This window comes from Pinus tabuliformis, chromosome 1_1 (genome assembly GCF_031772625.1).
Source record: "Pinus tabuliformis cultivar Carrire ecotype Pingquan chromosome 1_1, CPIR1, whole genome shotgun sequence".
NCBI lineage: Eukaryota > Viridiplantae > Streptophyta > Pinopsida > Pinales > Pinaceae > Pinus > Pinus tabuliformis.
In genome coordinates this window covers 46622496-46638808 of record NC_142297.1, presented here as the reverse complement: position 1 = coordinate 46638808, position 16313 = coordinate 46622496, and positions in this window count along the sequence as shown.

Sequence of the window (16313 nt, the reverse complement as noted above, 5' to 3'; positions counted from 1 at the left end):
CAAGTTTGTTGCTATTCGGTTTTTAACGAGTTTAACAACAAAGATAACTCAGTCCTTTTCAATTTTAGATAGTCTGAAAGGGACGTAAAGGAAACTCCAATAATTCTTTTTTGTCATGTAATCTCTTAAGTCTGAAAAAGTATAAAATAATACAAAAGGGATTAATTTTTGGTAATTTTAACGAGCCGAGCAAAAAAAGCGCTTGATCTTTTTATGTAATAATCCCTCAGGTCCAAAAAGATTAAAATCTAGAAGAGGGATAACACTTCCGGTTGCTTTAATGAGCTGGAGAGGCCACTCGCTCGACAATCTTTTCATGTTTTATGAGTCAGGTGAAAAGAGCTTAAAGGAGAATCGTTTTTGAGGAACGAGTGATAATTTCGGGTAGCAGCTGATTCCAGGTAAGGTTTGGAAGTTTCCAATCATGGTAGTGTCACAAGGATGGCTAATATGATCACTCTTCGCAACTGTTCCTCAAAAGTGGTAAACAATCAAATGCAGGTGAATGATCGTCTAAATTAGAGTGGAGGTGATGATGAGAACACGACCAGGGCTCAAAAGCTGATGATAATGCATTCACAATGGTTATTTACCAAAAATTGGTTCATTTTTTAATGAGCTTAAACTCTGGGGGAATGTTTGCTCATTGATTATGTTTAATTTTTAATGAGCTTGAACTCCACATAAAAACTGCTCGTGGCGGGTTTATTTTTTAACAAGCTTGAATCCTGCGGTAACACTGCTCGTGATAAGTTTGCATGCCCCTAGCATAATAACATAAATCAAGGTGCATGCCCCCCATGCTTCATTGCATTCAACACGGTGGTTGGAATGATGTTTTACCTTCAAGATCTTTGAAAGACTCAACTTGGATTTTACGAGATCGTAATCGAATATTTGATTTGGAAAGGGATTTGTTTCATTTTTTAATGAGGTTGACACAGTAAAAGAACTATCCTAATAATCCACCGTATTTACAGTATTTGATAAAAAATCAAAAACTGAAGGATGATTAAGGTCACTAGAATAATATTCGTGGTAATCTGGAAGATGGGAACGATGGTGGTAATCTTCCCATGGTGCCTCTCCTAACATCATTGACTAAATGATTCCTTTGTTTGTAGAGTGTACATGCAACCAAGGATCTGAAGAGGTGCCATATTCCTTAAACCTTTTTATCCAAACACTCGATGAGTGTTGACTTGAGTTTGCCACCCAGGCCGAAGAAAATTGATTGCTACAATATTTCTATTAGGGCGATGATCCATGTTGACAAAATGTTCAGGAATCTTTTGAATCTAGAAGATATCATATTATAGGTTCCCACTGTGGCCACTTCTGCCAAATTATTTGGAGGCGGTAGGGAAAAAGTCCCCATCAATGTAGGGTCTTTTAGTAGGCCTACTCCAATATTTTGAAGCGAATGAGGGCTTCCATGGATCATCAGAATGCTTCCTATAACATGTGAACTGTTGGGGAGAAATGTTTGTTGGTCAACGATTATAATACTTCCTTGGAAGGGAAATGCAATCTTCCTAAAGTAGGTCGACACAATGGCGGCCATAACATATATCCAAGGCCTTCCCAGTAAGATGTTGTAATTGAGGTTTCTGTCAATTACTTCAACATCTATTTCTATTGTTTTGCCCCCTAGTTTGACTTGCAAGTTACTTAAAATCCCATATGGGGTGTATGTCCGTCCATCAAATTCTTTTAATTTCGTCGAAGATCACGACAAGGGTGGAGATCCTAAAGTTTTCCAGTAACTCATCGACATAATACATGTAGATGCCCCCTCATCAATAATTGTTCGATGAACAGTTTTGTTGAGGGCTTTCACTTGAATAAGGAAAGTTAGTTGAGCTGGTAACTGAGGGTCATATCCTTTGTGATTAAAGGACACAAGATTGGAATCCGTTGGGTCAATCCCACCTATTGATGATAATAAAGCCTGCTTTTGAGAGGGGCAATTTTGCAGTACCTTAAGTGTCGACATAGCGGATGGTGATTGGGTCAGATCCTCCACTATAATATAATGCTGTGCTGCTCTAGCATGAGGATTAAACGTCAATTTGTGTACTACTCCCTTTGGCGGCTTTATTGTTAGTTCAGGAATGATGGGTGGCACAACTTCTATCAAAGTTGTTGTCAAACTACTGGTTGATCATTGGCCTTATTGTCCGACAACTGTGGATTCCCATAATCTTTATTCCTTGTCAATATCAAAGCATCGTTTTGCTGCTTTGGAACCGACAACATTAGCACTTAGGACGGGAAAGAATTGTCACTAGCAACCAGATTCAGAAATGGATTTGGAAATGGATCAGTCAATACTACCGAGGTTTTTGAATTCTTGAAGAATTTTTTAAGCTCAGCTTTATACGGACACTCTCTTGTCCAATGATCTTCATCACATATTAGGCATGGATGATTTGGTTTCTTATCTCCAGAAGGGTTTGCAGAAGATTTTTCAGGGGACGACTCTTCCTATTTCTTCTTCTTCCCTTTCATTTTCTTCTTGCCTCCCTGTTGCTTGGTTTCTTTTCCTTTTTCAGTCAATACGACATTTACTTCCGAGGCGAGAAGTTCTTCATTTGCATTTTGACCTGAAATCATACGGGCCTTTTTCGACTTAGCCTTTACGGTTTTTGTGTTATTCGTTCCTATCACACTATCCCCGCCATGAGAGTCTTTGTCTGATTTAGGAGAGGGAGGAACGGAAAATTCCGGTCTAGGAGCATCAGGTATTTTATCGTAGAGCATGCCTGACTAAGTACAGATCAAGTCTAGATATTGCACACAAGAAATTACTTGCTCTTCAGTGACGACTCCTCCCTTTGCCACATCTTCCATAATAGAAGGTAACAACGACTTAATAAAACATTCAGCCAATAGCTGATCAGGAACATATGTTTTTACCATTCTACGATGACGTCACCACTCATGAATATGATCCGATATGTGAGTGGTCGTCATTTTCTTGAAATTGGTAAGACATTATGTTCCCATTTCGTACCTTATGGGTAACTGAAAATGGGTTAAAAGGGTTGTGGCTAGGGTGCTAAAGTTATCAAACGAAGCTCTAGGCAATTCGATATACCATTTTGTTGCCGGACCAATTAACATTCGTTAAAAAAGGTGAAGCCTAATCGAATCATCATTTAGAGTGCTAGATGAACACCACAGGTGAAAGGTCATCACATGATTCGACAGGTCTTCACTCGAATTTCCATTAAATTTAGGAATATCTGACGGAATTTTATGAGGAATCACTGGCCACCAAGGGGCGTAAGCGATTGGATCATTTGTTAGCCGATTTAGATCTGGAAACTCTAAAGTTGCCACGAATGGTAACTGTTGATTCAGGTTCAGCGAAGCATACCATGATAAGATGAGATTGCTTGAGCAACTCTTTATATTATTTTTCTTATTTTCTACATTTTGGATTTATTAAATCCAAAAAAAATAGGACCATTGTATCATGTTTTGAATAAGTTTTCTATTATTTCCTTCACACCTGCCTATAAAATGGAAAAGTGGAAAATAAAAGAAGTAATATATAAACAAATATATGTATATGTATATGTATATATATATATATATATATATATATATATATATATATATATATATATAATATATATATATATATATATCTTCTTATATAATCATCCCACTTCTTCACCCACATGAACATCAAAGCATAAAACATCCTCAAAAAACAATATCAAAAACTCTTCCACCAAAAACATAGATACATATTTCCATATCATTTGTCCAAACTTTTTATATTACCTTTTTTATGTTAGGTTTTTGGATTACTAGGGTTTTCCATTACTAGGTTTTTAATCTTCTAGGGTTAGGTTTTTGGATGTTTAAGGTTTTCCATTGTTTCTCAACAATAAATAGGCCTTCCAACCTCATTGTAACAAAGTTCAGATGAGTTTAGAGGCATGTAGCTACCACATCTCTTCTCAGAGATACGTTGCCATTGCCCTAGCTGGTTTATTTCCATTTCTATTTGTAAGCATATTTCAATATTTTACATTAATGAAATGAATTATTATTCCCATTGCATCTCTCTATTCATGGTTATTTATGTATTTTATTTTGTTCCTGTATAAATCTGGATTAGTGGTATCAAAGCGGCCTACTCTTTTTTTGTCTTTCTTTGCATGTCCCCAATGAGGTTAGGATATAAGGAGTTAGGGCTTGAACCGGTCAAACCTTTGCAAGACTAGCCTCGCAAATCCCGACAGCCTCCCATGGTGGATGAAAAGAAAGACGAGGGGGCAGGAGATCCTATCAAAATATTGCTCTAAGAAGCCCTCAAGTAGCAAAGGAATGCGATGATGGACAAATTTTCCCAGATCCTTCAACAACTACCCGTAAGCGACGCATCAACTTCTAACAGCTACTCTAGAAATGCCACACCCTTTAAGATACAAGTTAATTTTGAAATCCCCATCTTCGAGGGTCAAATAGATGCAGATGCCGTAGATAAATGGTTAAATCTGCTAGAAGTGTATTTTTCTATTCATGATTTTTCCAATTGGGAAAAGATTATTTTCAATCTTCTCAAACAAACCCCCCACGTCAAGGACTGGTGGGAAACCTACTGCAAGCAGAAGGATGAAAGTACGGGATCACTATTTTCATCCGTACCGACTAGGAATTCATTCTGTATACCATCAAGGAGCAGTACTACCCTAGCAAAATCTATGAAGACAAATACATAAAGTGGACCACGGTGTGGCAGGGAAGGGACCAAGATGTGCAAGGGTTCATAAAAAAATTTCATACCCTTCGCACATAGTTTGGTATCAAGGACCCTGAGCTACATTTTGTACTCAAGTACCGTAGCTTCCTACATAGGTACATCCATGAAGAGATGGAGTTTTTGGACATATCCTTGCTTGGAAAGGCATATCAATACGTTGTTAGGATCAAGCATAAGTTTAAACAAAAGAAGCGAGACTTTGGATCTATGAATCCGAAGACCAAAGGACAAAGCCAAGGTGGGGTGACCCAAGACAACCCGTCAAAGCTGTAAGAAAAGAACAACACCATGAAGTCGAAGAAGGACACTGGAAAGTGATGTGAGTTCCACAAGAGCCCCACTCACAAGACAAGTGATTGCCGAACCAAACAGTCACTGGTGGTTGTGTTGAAGGCTTTAGAATTAGATGCATGTTCTGACCCTAAGTCAGAAGCTGACAAGGGGAATGGGAAAGGGAAGCAGATCATTGATGCAGATCCAACACCATTATTGCCACTGCCAAGATCCAGAAGAATGAGCCCAAAGATCCAAAGGAGGGGGAGCGTCTTTTCCACTCATAGATGTGGATGAAGGGTTCACCACTACAATTCATTGTTGACAGTGGGAGCCAAAACAACCTCATTTCAGCGGAGGTCGTGAAGCATTTGGGCCTACTGACTACACTACACCCACAACCGTACAGTATTGGGAGGCTTCACCAAGGATGAGATCTCACAGTCCGCCAACATTGTCACCTTCCCTGTAGCATCAAGCCCATTAGAGATGAGGTGTTGTGTGATGTTTCACCTCTTGATGTTTGTGATGCACTATTAGGCACACCATACTTATGGAGGTGACATGTTGTGTATGAGTTAAGGCCTCGTGCTACTATTATTACTTTGGGTAATTCATTATACAGGATACTGGAGGTAGCCCCACCTACCACCACCTCTTTTATCACTACTAAGAAAGGTAGCAAGCTCATCTCCTAGACTAAGAAATTTATTTTCTGTCTGGTTTGCTCCCAAAGTAAGGGGAAGATTGTCGCCACATCCATGATCCCCGGTGTTCCTCCATGCAGCAGTAGCAATAGAGGGATACGGTCATGAAAGAACACGGGAACAACTTCTCCTCACCCATAGGTGCACCACACAAGTTTCATATGGGAGAAAAAGTTTGGTTGCATCTACAGAAAGAATGCCTTACAAGAACCCATCAGAAGCTCAGATCACTTCGACATGGTCCTTACACCATTACCAAGGTTGTAGGAAATAATTCTTTGGAGCACAACATTCCCTCATTCCTTCACCAGTGTTATCACAAAACCAGAACTAGGGGCTGCAACCAAGCAAAGTTTCATGTAACTGTTTCAGACCATACTTTAGATTAGGAATTAGCCTTCCTAATCAGAGAGGGCTCTCTCACAACTCTTGATAAAATCCTTCAAACACTAGATGGCTAACTCTTTATTCACTTATGAAAGCATAACTGGTTGGAAACACATCAAACTGGCTCTCATTGGGCTATGGAGTCTATAATATTAAGTAAACAAGGAAAACATAGTGATCTCATGGAAATCAAGGCTCTTAGCATTACATGTCAAACATACTCCACCAAAACATAGCTTGCTGAATACACAGGAAGTCAGAGCATATAATTATGAATTCTGAGTGATTGCGTACAACAAGACTATAAAATAACATAAAGTATAAAACACCATCACTACATTTGAACATGACAATCCTTCGAGAATCTTGAGAAGAGAATAACTCTGTTTTACTATTACTGTCAAAAAGGTCTTACAATGGCCCAAAACAACACTGTTTTTCTATAAAGTATCCAACCTTTTTTACATAAAAGTTATTCCTATATATAGCCATCAAAAACCTACTGCATGAGACTCCTCAACAAGCATGAAGGGAGCTCGGAATTTTGACATTAAGGACCTTAACTATATCATAAACAAACTAATTGATTACAAGAGATATGGTGCTACGAAAACAGAGGACTCCATCACATTGGCACTTTAAGTCTTTTTCCTCGTATACTTTGCTGCGTTCTTGGAGCTTGCCACCTGTAGCATTACAATAATAATCAAACCAAACTGAGAGCAGATTCAATGTATGAATAGCCTCGGATGCCTGATGCATAGATGATTCATCAACCAATAAGAAAATGAAGCCTATATTCACGGTTGCTGCCTCCCATCGGTGTTCATGTATTAATGATGCAGTTTCAAGCTATTTAATCCTTGGATAGTCCCGTGTGACTGAAGAAAACTCATGATCTGGCCATCCCATAACTAGACAAGTGTATCACTTAACACCTCAGCAGCTCTATCATAACCCTAAAAACTCGGACATAAAGTGAAACTTTTAACAAGAGACAAAACTTCACCTTTTCTTCGAATATTTACACCTGGCATCCTTTTTTAAATATCTGACTGACCTTCTATAACCTCCATGCTGGCATTAAGTCATTTCTTTAAATATTTGCTGACCTCAGCATTCAAACTCAAGTTTTCAACATAACCAGTCATCTACAGCAGTTTCGTAGCGCGCTACGAAACTGCTGTAGGTCATCAAAATTAAATACATGAACCTTAAAGCAACTATAACTCAAGTCTGTGATTTCTTCAGTCATTCTATACAGGTGTAAGGACATCAAAAAGTCTCAAAAAGCTTTAAAAAGACGATGGCCAAAATATATCAAAATTTGGAAAACACATTCCTCCGTGAATCATTTAGCTAGTTTGACTAGCTTCTCTTTCAGGCTGATGACTTCTTCCTTCAACTTCTTGTTCTCTGCTCTCAGGCTCATGTTCATCTTTCTGACATGTTTGGCTTGTTTGATGGCTGAAACCGTCCAGGTGTACACCTCAGCCACTGCATCTACCTGACTAGCAAAGCTTTTGCTGCCTTTCATTACAGCTACGAAACTGTTATTCTGCCTGAAAAATAGCTCTTGGGACAGAGCTCATAGCTTCTCACAGAAAACGTATTTGGCAAAACTAAAGGAGGTTTTTGTGAACCAACCCGTTCTTAACAAAAACCTCTTTTGGTTTTTTGAAAAATTACTCCAGCTGCCCAGAATCGAGCCTTGAAAAAGATGTGTGAAACAGGAAATTAAAAACTGCATCTACAGCAGTTTTGTAGCGCAACTTTAGTCATTCGATTCTCTCAGCTCGTAATGGATTTGAGGAAACTGAAAGAGGTTTTTCTAGTTCAGTATGTTAGGAATAAAAGCCTCTTTCAGTTTTCTAAAATATTCTTTCAGCTGCTCTAAATACCTCCCGGAAGTTGACTGCTTAAAACAGAGAAATATGCCTTGTTTCAATATCATGATGACAGGACCTTGAGTCAATGGCTGAAATTTGTCTTCCTCCATTTGCGCATGAACATAATGATCTATAACATCCAGCAATTCCACAAACACAATCCCAAAATCCAGCGCGCTGTTGTAGAGGCCATGTGTCATACAGTTAACACGTATGTTGTCACTTGTCCATAATCGGTTTCACCCACATGTAAGACTTTTTGTGAGTTGGCTCATTACTCCTTTGCTGGCCACATACATGGTACCAGAAAATATCTACAACACCAACAACCGATGAAATGAAAACAATGCTTCCCCTTTTTAATGCTTTTGGTAGAGAATGTGACAGCTGAGACATATGATAAGCTGATTCAACGTTGATAGACATAAGAAATGCGAAATCTTCATATTTATACCGACATTATTAATCAACATATTGAGTTTCCCATTGCAAAATGAAAAACATCTTTCACTCAACTCCTCTTGTGCTGAACGAGATGATAAAATATAGACTATACCATCAAACTGCAGCCCAGATTCCTTTTACTGAGTCAAACATTCATTAAAATCCTTCAACTGACACAAGGTAATGATAACTTGGAATAAGTCAACGAACAGAAGCCTTCTCATAACCGATTCTGATCAAGCATTGATTTTAAAAAGGACCACGGTTTTGAGACTTGAGTATGAAACAGGGTTTTGATGGAACTTCGTTGGTGATCATGAGAACCTGCCACAACAACTATGAGCGCAAAGCAAAATTACCACTGGAATGTTCCCCTTCAATGAAGTACAAGCCCACACAAAACAGCTTGACAAACCTCATTTCCTGCAGTGTTTCCATCAATTCACACTCACTAAATATCCGTCATTTCCCAATTTCGCAGCGCAGCCAGTGCAAGGTCAGTGTTTTTACTACGAAATCACTAAAACAGATAGCGCTGCGAAACTGCTAAAAGAATTCTGGCGCCGCGAAACTGCTAAACAAAATTCAGGCGCTGCGAAAACACCCTGACTTTAAGCTAGACTAAAAAATTTTGACAACAACATTTTCAGTGATAACAGTGGCTCCACTAGGGATAGTGTGCCCCTGTGGTACACTAAGAACATGCAGCTCCAGTGCCTTATCCATTTTTGACAAACTAAAATTTGCTTGACAAGCATGGCTGTAGGAAAAAGAAAACTATATCTACTGAGAAATGCTCAGTTGACCTTGAGCTTATTTTGCATTTACCTACCTACCTACCCTAACAATTCAAACTTCACTTGTAGCTCAAGCAACATGATATTTCCAATAAAGCCAATCAATTGTCTTTTCTGATATGGGAGGCTCTTGACTGCATTCAACCTCAACATAACCATGGTAGTGGGATGACCAACTCAACTCATAATATACTTGATCTTCATAATGCAAATGAAAATGAAAGACCGGAGTGCAAAGCTTGTCCATATATTCACTTACAGGGTCCAAGAAGACATGGTTATGTTGATGATCGTCATAATATTCCACATCTTTAGACAACTGATTCACAACCACACAAGGTTCCTCTGATGTGCTATCCACTTTTCTATTTGACAAGTTTTCCAACTGCCTTTCTGAATCATTCCAACAAACAATGGAATTTTCCTCACTATTATGATTATTATTTGGAGTAAGCTGCTGCAAGGAATTACAAAATTGAGCAAGCTTTTCCTCTGCCTGAGGGTCATAGAAAATTTCCTCCAATATTTCTTCTTGCTGGGTGCAATTAATTTCGTCTTCATTATGATCTGAAGCCTGACAAATTTGCTGCATCTCTACATCAATATCAAAGGATAAAACATGGTTTTCACAGGTAAACTCTTGTTGCTCTTCATGCGGCGCTTCATGGAGTGTTATACCTTCTTCTTGGTGCTGAAAAACATTGTCATGAAGAGCCTCTAAAATTTCTTCATCTGTAAACTCATCATCACCATAATAATCCTCCAAGCACTGAATAAGATTCAAAGAATGCCTACAGCAATCTTTGAGCAGCAACAAAGAAGGATAACATTCTTTAAACATTTCACAGAACACATCATGGAAATCAGCAAGAGAAGATAATGAACCATTTTCCAAACTTTTATACCAAGACCATGCTTCTCCTTCTAAAGTAGCCATAAACATCCTCATGAGACAATCTTCAGGGAAATGAACCTTAAGACTGCGTACATGTATGTGAAACTTAACCAAATGGAGAGCAGCATCATCCTTCTTTTCATCTTTGAATATTGGAAGATCATCCAACCAATCAACCTTTGGCATAGGATTTGGAAAACCAGGATATGAGACCGATTCATAGGAGCATACCTGGCATTCTTTCTTGCAGTGGAATCCATCTTGAAACTTCATCAAGCTACTGATCTTCTAGCAGTGGAGTCACCTTCTAATTTGTTCTTTGATGTGTGGAGTCGCCAAGGTAGTTTTGCAGCCTTGAAAATCATTTGAACTCCTGCTACCTTCAGAAATTCAATCTTAAGCTCCCGGCAGACGCACCAAAATGTTATCACAAAACCAGAACTAGGGGCTGCAACCAAGCAAAGTTTCATGTAACTGTTTCAGACCATACTTTAGATTAGGAATTAGCCTTCCTAATCAGAGAGGGCTCTCTCACAACTCTTGATAAAATCCTTCAAACACTAGATGGCTAACTCTTTATTCACTTATGAAAGCATAACTGGTTGGAAACACATCAAACTGGCTCTCATTGGGCTATGGAGTCTATAATATTAAGTAAACAAGGAAAACACAGTGATCTCATGGAAATCAAGGCTTAGCATTACATGTCAAACATACTCCACCAAAACATAGCTTGCTGAATACACAGGAAGTCAGAGCATATAATTATGAATTCTGAGTGATTGCATACAACAAGACTATAAAATAACATAAAGTATAAAACACCATCACTACATTTGAACATGACAATCCTTCGAGAATCTTGAGAAGAGAATAACTCTGTTTTACTATTACTGTCAAAAAGGTCTTACAATGGCCCAAAACAACACTGTTTTCCTATAAAGTATCCAACCTTTTTTACATAAAAGTTATTCCTATATATAGCCCATCAAAAACCTACTGCATGAGACTCCTCAACAAGCATGAAGGGAGCTCGGAATTTTGACATTAAGGACCTTAACTATATCATAAACAAACTAATTGATTACAAGAGATATGGTGCTACGAAAACAGAGGACTCCATCACATTGGCACTTTAAGTCTTTTTCCTCGTATACTTTGCTGCGTTCTTGGAGCTTGCCACCTGTAGCATTACAATAATAATCAAACCAAACTGAGAGCAGATTCAATGTATGAATAGCCTCGGATGCCTGATGCATAGATGATTCATCAACCAATAAGAAAATGAAGCCTATATTCACGGTTGCTGCCTCCCATCGGTGTTCATGTATTAATGATGCAGTTTCAAGCTATTTAATCCTTGGATAGTCCCGTGTGACTGAAGAAAACTCATGATCTGGCCATCCCATAACTAGACAAGTGTATCACTTAACACCTCAGCAGCTCTATCATAACCCTAAAAACTCGGACATAAAGTGAAACTTTTAACAAGAGACAAAACTTCACCTTTTCTTCGAATATTTACACCTGGCATCCTTTTTTAAATATCTGACTGACCTTCTATAACCTCCATGCTGGCATTAAGTCATTTCTTTAAATATTTGCTGACCTCAGCATTCAAACTCAAGTTTTCAACATAACATCACATCTAGCAGTTCTACAGCGCTTTACTGCAAACAAAATACATACAAAATTAAAACTATATCATAACTGTAACTTCTTCTTCATTCTATACAGGTCAAAGGACATCAAAAAATCTCAAAATTTCAAAAAGCAAAAAAATATGTCAAAATTATCAAAATAAATTTCAAATATCAGCTAGTTTGACTCTCTGAGCTAGACTTGACTTCTTTTTTCACTCATGTTCTTCTCTCAGGCTCATGTTCATCTTTTGACATGTTTGGCTTGTTTGATGGCTGAAACCGTCCAGGTGTACACCTCAGCCACTGCATCTACCTGACTAGCAAAGCTTTTGCTGCCTTTCATTACAGCTACGAAACTGTTATTCTGCCTGAAAAATAGCTCTTGGGACAGAGCTCATAGCTTCTCACAGAAAACGTATTTGGCAAAACTAAAGGAGTTTTTGTGAACCAACCCGTTCTTAACAAAAACCTCTTTTGGTTTTTTGAAAAATTACTCCAGCTGCCCAGAATCGAGCCTTGAAAAAGATGTGTGAAACAGGAAATTAAAAACTGCATCTACAGCAGTTTTGTAGCGCAACTTTAGTCATTCGATTCTCTCAGCTCGTAACGGATTTGAGGAAACTGAAAGAGGTTTTTCTATTTCAGTATGTTAGGAATAAAAGCCTCTTTCAGTTTTCTAAAATATTCTTTCAGCTGCTCTAAATACCTCCCGGAAGTTGACTGCTTAAAACAGAGAAATATGCCTTGTTTCAATATCATGATGACAGGACCTTGAGTCAATGGCTGAAATTTGTCTTCCTCCATTTGCGCATGAACATAATGATCTATAACATCCAGCAATTCCACAAACACAATCCCAAAATCCAGCGCGCTGTTGTAGAGGCCATGTGTCATACAGTTAACACGTATGTTGTCACTTGTCCATAATCGGTTTCACCCACATGTAAGACTTTTTGTGAGTTGGCTCATTACTCCTTTGCTGGCCACATACATGGTACCAGAAAATATCTACAACACCAACAACTGATGAAATGAAAACAATGCTTCCCCTTTTTAATGCTTTTGGTAGAGAATGTGACAGCTGAGACATATGATACGCTGATTCAACGTTGATAGACATAAGAAATGCGAAATCTTCATATTTATACCGACATTATTAATCAACATATTGAGTTTCCCATTGCAAAATGAAAAACATCTTTCACTCAACTCCTCTTGTGCTGAACGAGATGATAAAATATAGACTATACCATCAAACTGCAGCCCAGATTCCTTTTACTGAGTCAAACATTCATTAAAATCCTTCAACTGACACAAGGTAATGATAACTTGGAATAAGTCAACGAACAGAAGCCTTCTCATAACCGATTCTGATCAAGCATTGATTTTAAAAAGGACCACGGTTTTGAGACTTGAGTATGAAACAGGGTTTTGATGGAACTTCGTTGGTGATCATGAGAACCTGCCACAACAACTATGAGCGCAAAGCAAAATTACCACTGGAATGTTCCCCTTCAATGAAGTACAAGCCCACACAAAACAGCTTGACAAACCTCATTTCCTGCAGTGTTTCCATCAATTCACTCTAAATATCCGTCATTTCCCAATTTCGCAGCGCAGCCAGTGCAAGGTCAGTGTTTTTACTACGAAATCACTAAAACAGATAGCGCTGCGAAACTGCTAAAAGAATTCTGGCGCTGCGAAACTGCTAAACAAAATTCAGGCGCTGCGAAAACACCCTGACTTTAAGCTAGACTAAAAAATTTTGACAACAGCATTTTCAGTGATAACAGTGGCTCCACTAGGGATAGTGTGCCCTTGTGGTACACTAAGAACATGCAGCTCCAGTGCCTTATCCATTTTTGACAAACTAAAATTTGCTTGACAAGCATGGCTGTAGGAAAAAGAAAACTATATCTACTGAGAAATGCTCAGTTGACCTTGAGCTTATTTTGCATTTACCTACCTACCTACCCTAACAATTCAAACTTCACTTGTAGCTCAAGCAACATGATATTTCCAATAAAGCCAATCAATTGTCTTTTCTGATATGGGAGGCTCTTGACTGCATTCAACCTCAACATAACCATGGTAGTGGGATGACCAACTCAACTCATAATATACTTGATCTTCATAATGCAAATGAAAATGAAAGACCGGAGTGCAAAGCTTGTCCATATATTCACTTACAGGGTCCAAGAAGACATGGTTATGTTGATGATCGTCATAATATTCCACATCTTTAGACAACTGATTCACAACCACACAAGGTTCCTCTGATGTGCTATCCACTTTTCTATTTGACAAGTTTTCCAACTGCCTTTCTGAATCATTCCAACAAACAATGGAATTTTCCTCACTATTATGATTATTATTTGGAGTAAGCTGCTGCAAGGAATTACAAAATTGAGCAAGCTTTTCCTCTGCCTGAGGGTCATAGAAAATTTCCTCCAATATTTCTTCTTGCTGGGTGCAATTAATTTCGTCTTCATTATGATCTGAAGCCTGACAAATTTGCTGCATCTCTACATCAATATCAAAGGATAAAACATGGTTTTCACAGGTAAACTCTTGTTGCTCTTCATGCGGCGCTTCATGGAGTGTTATACCTTCTTCTTGGTGCTGAAAAACATTGTCATGAAGAGCCTCTAAAATTTCTTCATCTGTAAACTCATCATCACCATAATAATCCTCCAAGCACTGAATAAGATTCAAAGAATGCCTACAACAATCTTTGAGCAGCAACAAAGAAGGATAACATTCTTTAAACATTTCACAGAACACATCATGGAAATCAGCAAGAGAAGATAATGAACCATTTTCCAAACTTTTATACCAAGACCATGCTTCTCCTTCTAAAGTAGCCATAAACATCCTCATGAGACAATCTTCAGGGAAATGAACCTTAAGACTGCGTACATGTATGTGAAACTTAACCAAATGGAGAGCAGCATCATCCTTCTTTTCATCTTTGAATATTGGAAGATCATCCAACCAATCAACCTTTGGCATAGGATTTGGAAAACCAGGGATATGAGACCGATTCATAGGAGCATACCTGGCATTCTTTCTTGCAGTGGAATCCATCTTGAAACTTCATCAAGCTACTGATCTTCTAGCAGTGGAGTCACCTTCTAATTTGTTCTTTGATGTGTGGAGTCGCCAAGGTAGTTTTGCAGCCTTGAAAATCATTTGAACTCCTGCTACCTTCAGAAATTCAATCTTAAGCTCCCGGCAGACGCACCAAAATGTTATCACAAAACCAGAACTAGGGGTTGCAACCAAGCAAAGTTTCATGTAACTGTTTCAGACCATACTTTAGATTAGGAATTAGCCTTCCTAATCAGAGAGGGCTCTCTCACAACTCTTGATAAAATCCTTCAAACACTAGATGGCTAACTCTTTATTCACTTATGAAAGCATAACTGGTTGGAAACACATCAAACTGGCTCTCATTGGGCTATGGAGTCTATAATATTAAGTAAACAAGGAAAACACAGTGATCTCATGGAAATCAAGGCTCTTAGCATTACATGTCAAACATACTCCACCAAAACATAGCTTGCTGAATACACAGGAAGTCAGAGCATATAATTATGAATTCTGAGTGATTGCATACAACAAGACTATAAAATAACATAAAGTATAAAACACCATCACTACATTTGAACATGACAATCCTTCGAGAATCTTGAGAAGAGAATAACTCTGTTTTACTATTACTGTCAAAAAGGTCTTACAATGGCCCAAAACAACACTGTTTTCCTATAAAGTATCCAACCTTTTTTACATAAAAGTTATTCCTATATATAGCCCATCAAAAACCTACTGCATGAGACTCCTCAACAAGCATGAAGGGAGCTCGGAATTTTGACATTAAGGACCTTAACTATATCATAAACAAACTAATTGATTACAAGAGATATGGTGCTACGAAAACAGAGGACTCCATCACATTGGCACTTTAAGTCTTTTTCCTCGTATACTTTGCTGCGTTCTTGGAGCTTGCCACCTGTAGCATTACAATAATAATCAAACCAAACTGAGAGCAGATTCAATGTATGAATAGCCTCGGATGCCTGATGCATAGATGATTCATCAACCAATAAGAAAATGAAGCCTATATTCACGGTTGCTGCCTCCCATCGGTGTTCATGTATTAATGATGCAGTTTCAAGCTATTTAATCCTTGGATAGTCCCGTGTGACTGAAGAAAACTCATGATCTGGCCATCCCATAACTAGACAAGTGTATCACTTAACACCTCAGCAGCTCTATCATAACCCTAAAAACTCGGACATAAAGTGAGTGAAACTTTTAACAAGAGACAAAACTTCACCTTTTCTTCGAATATTTACACCTGGCATCCTTTTTTAAATATCTGACTGACCTTCTATAACCTCCATGCTGGCATTAAGTCATTTCTTTAAATATTTGCTGACCTCAGCATTCAAACTCAAGTTTTCAACATAACCAGTCATCTACAGCAGTTTCGTAG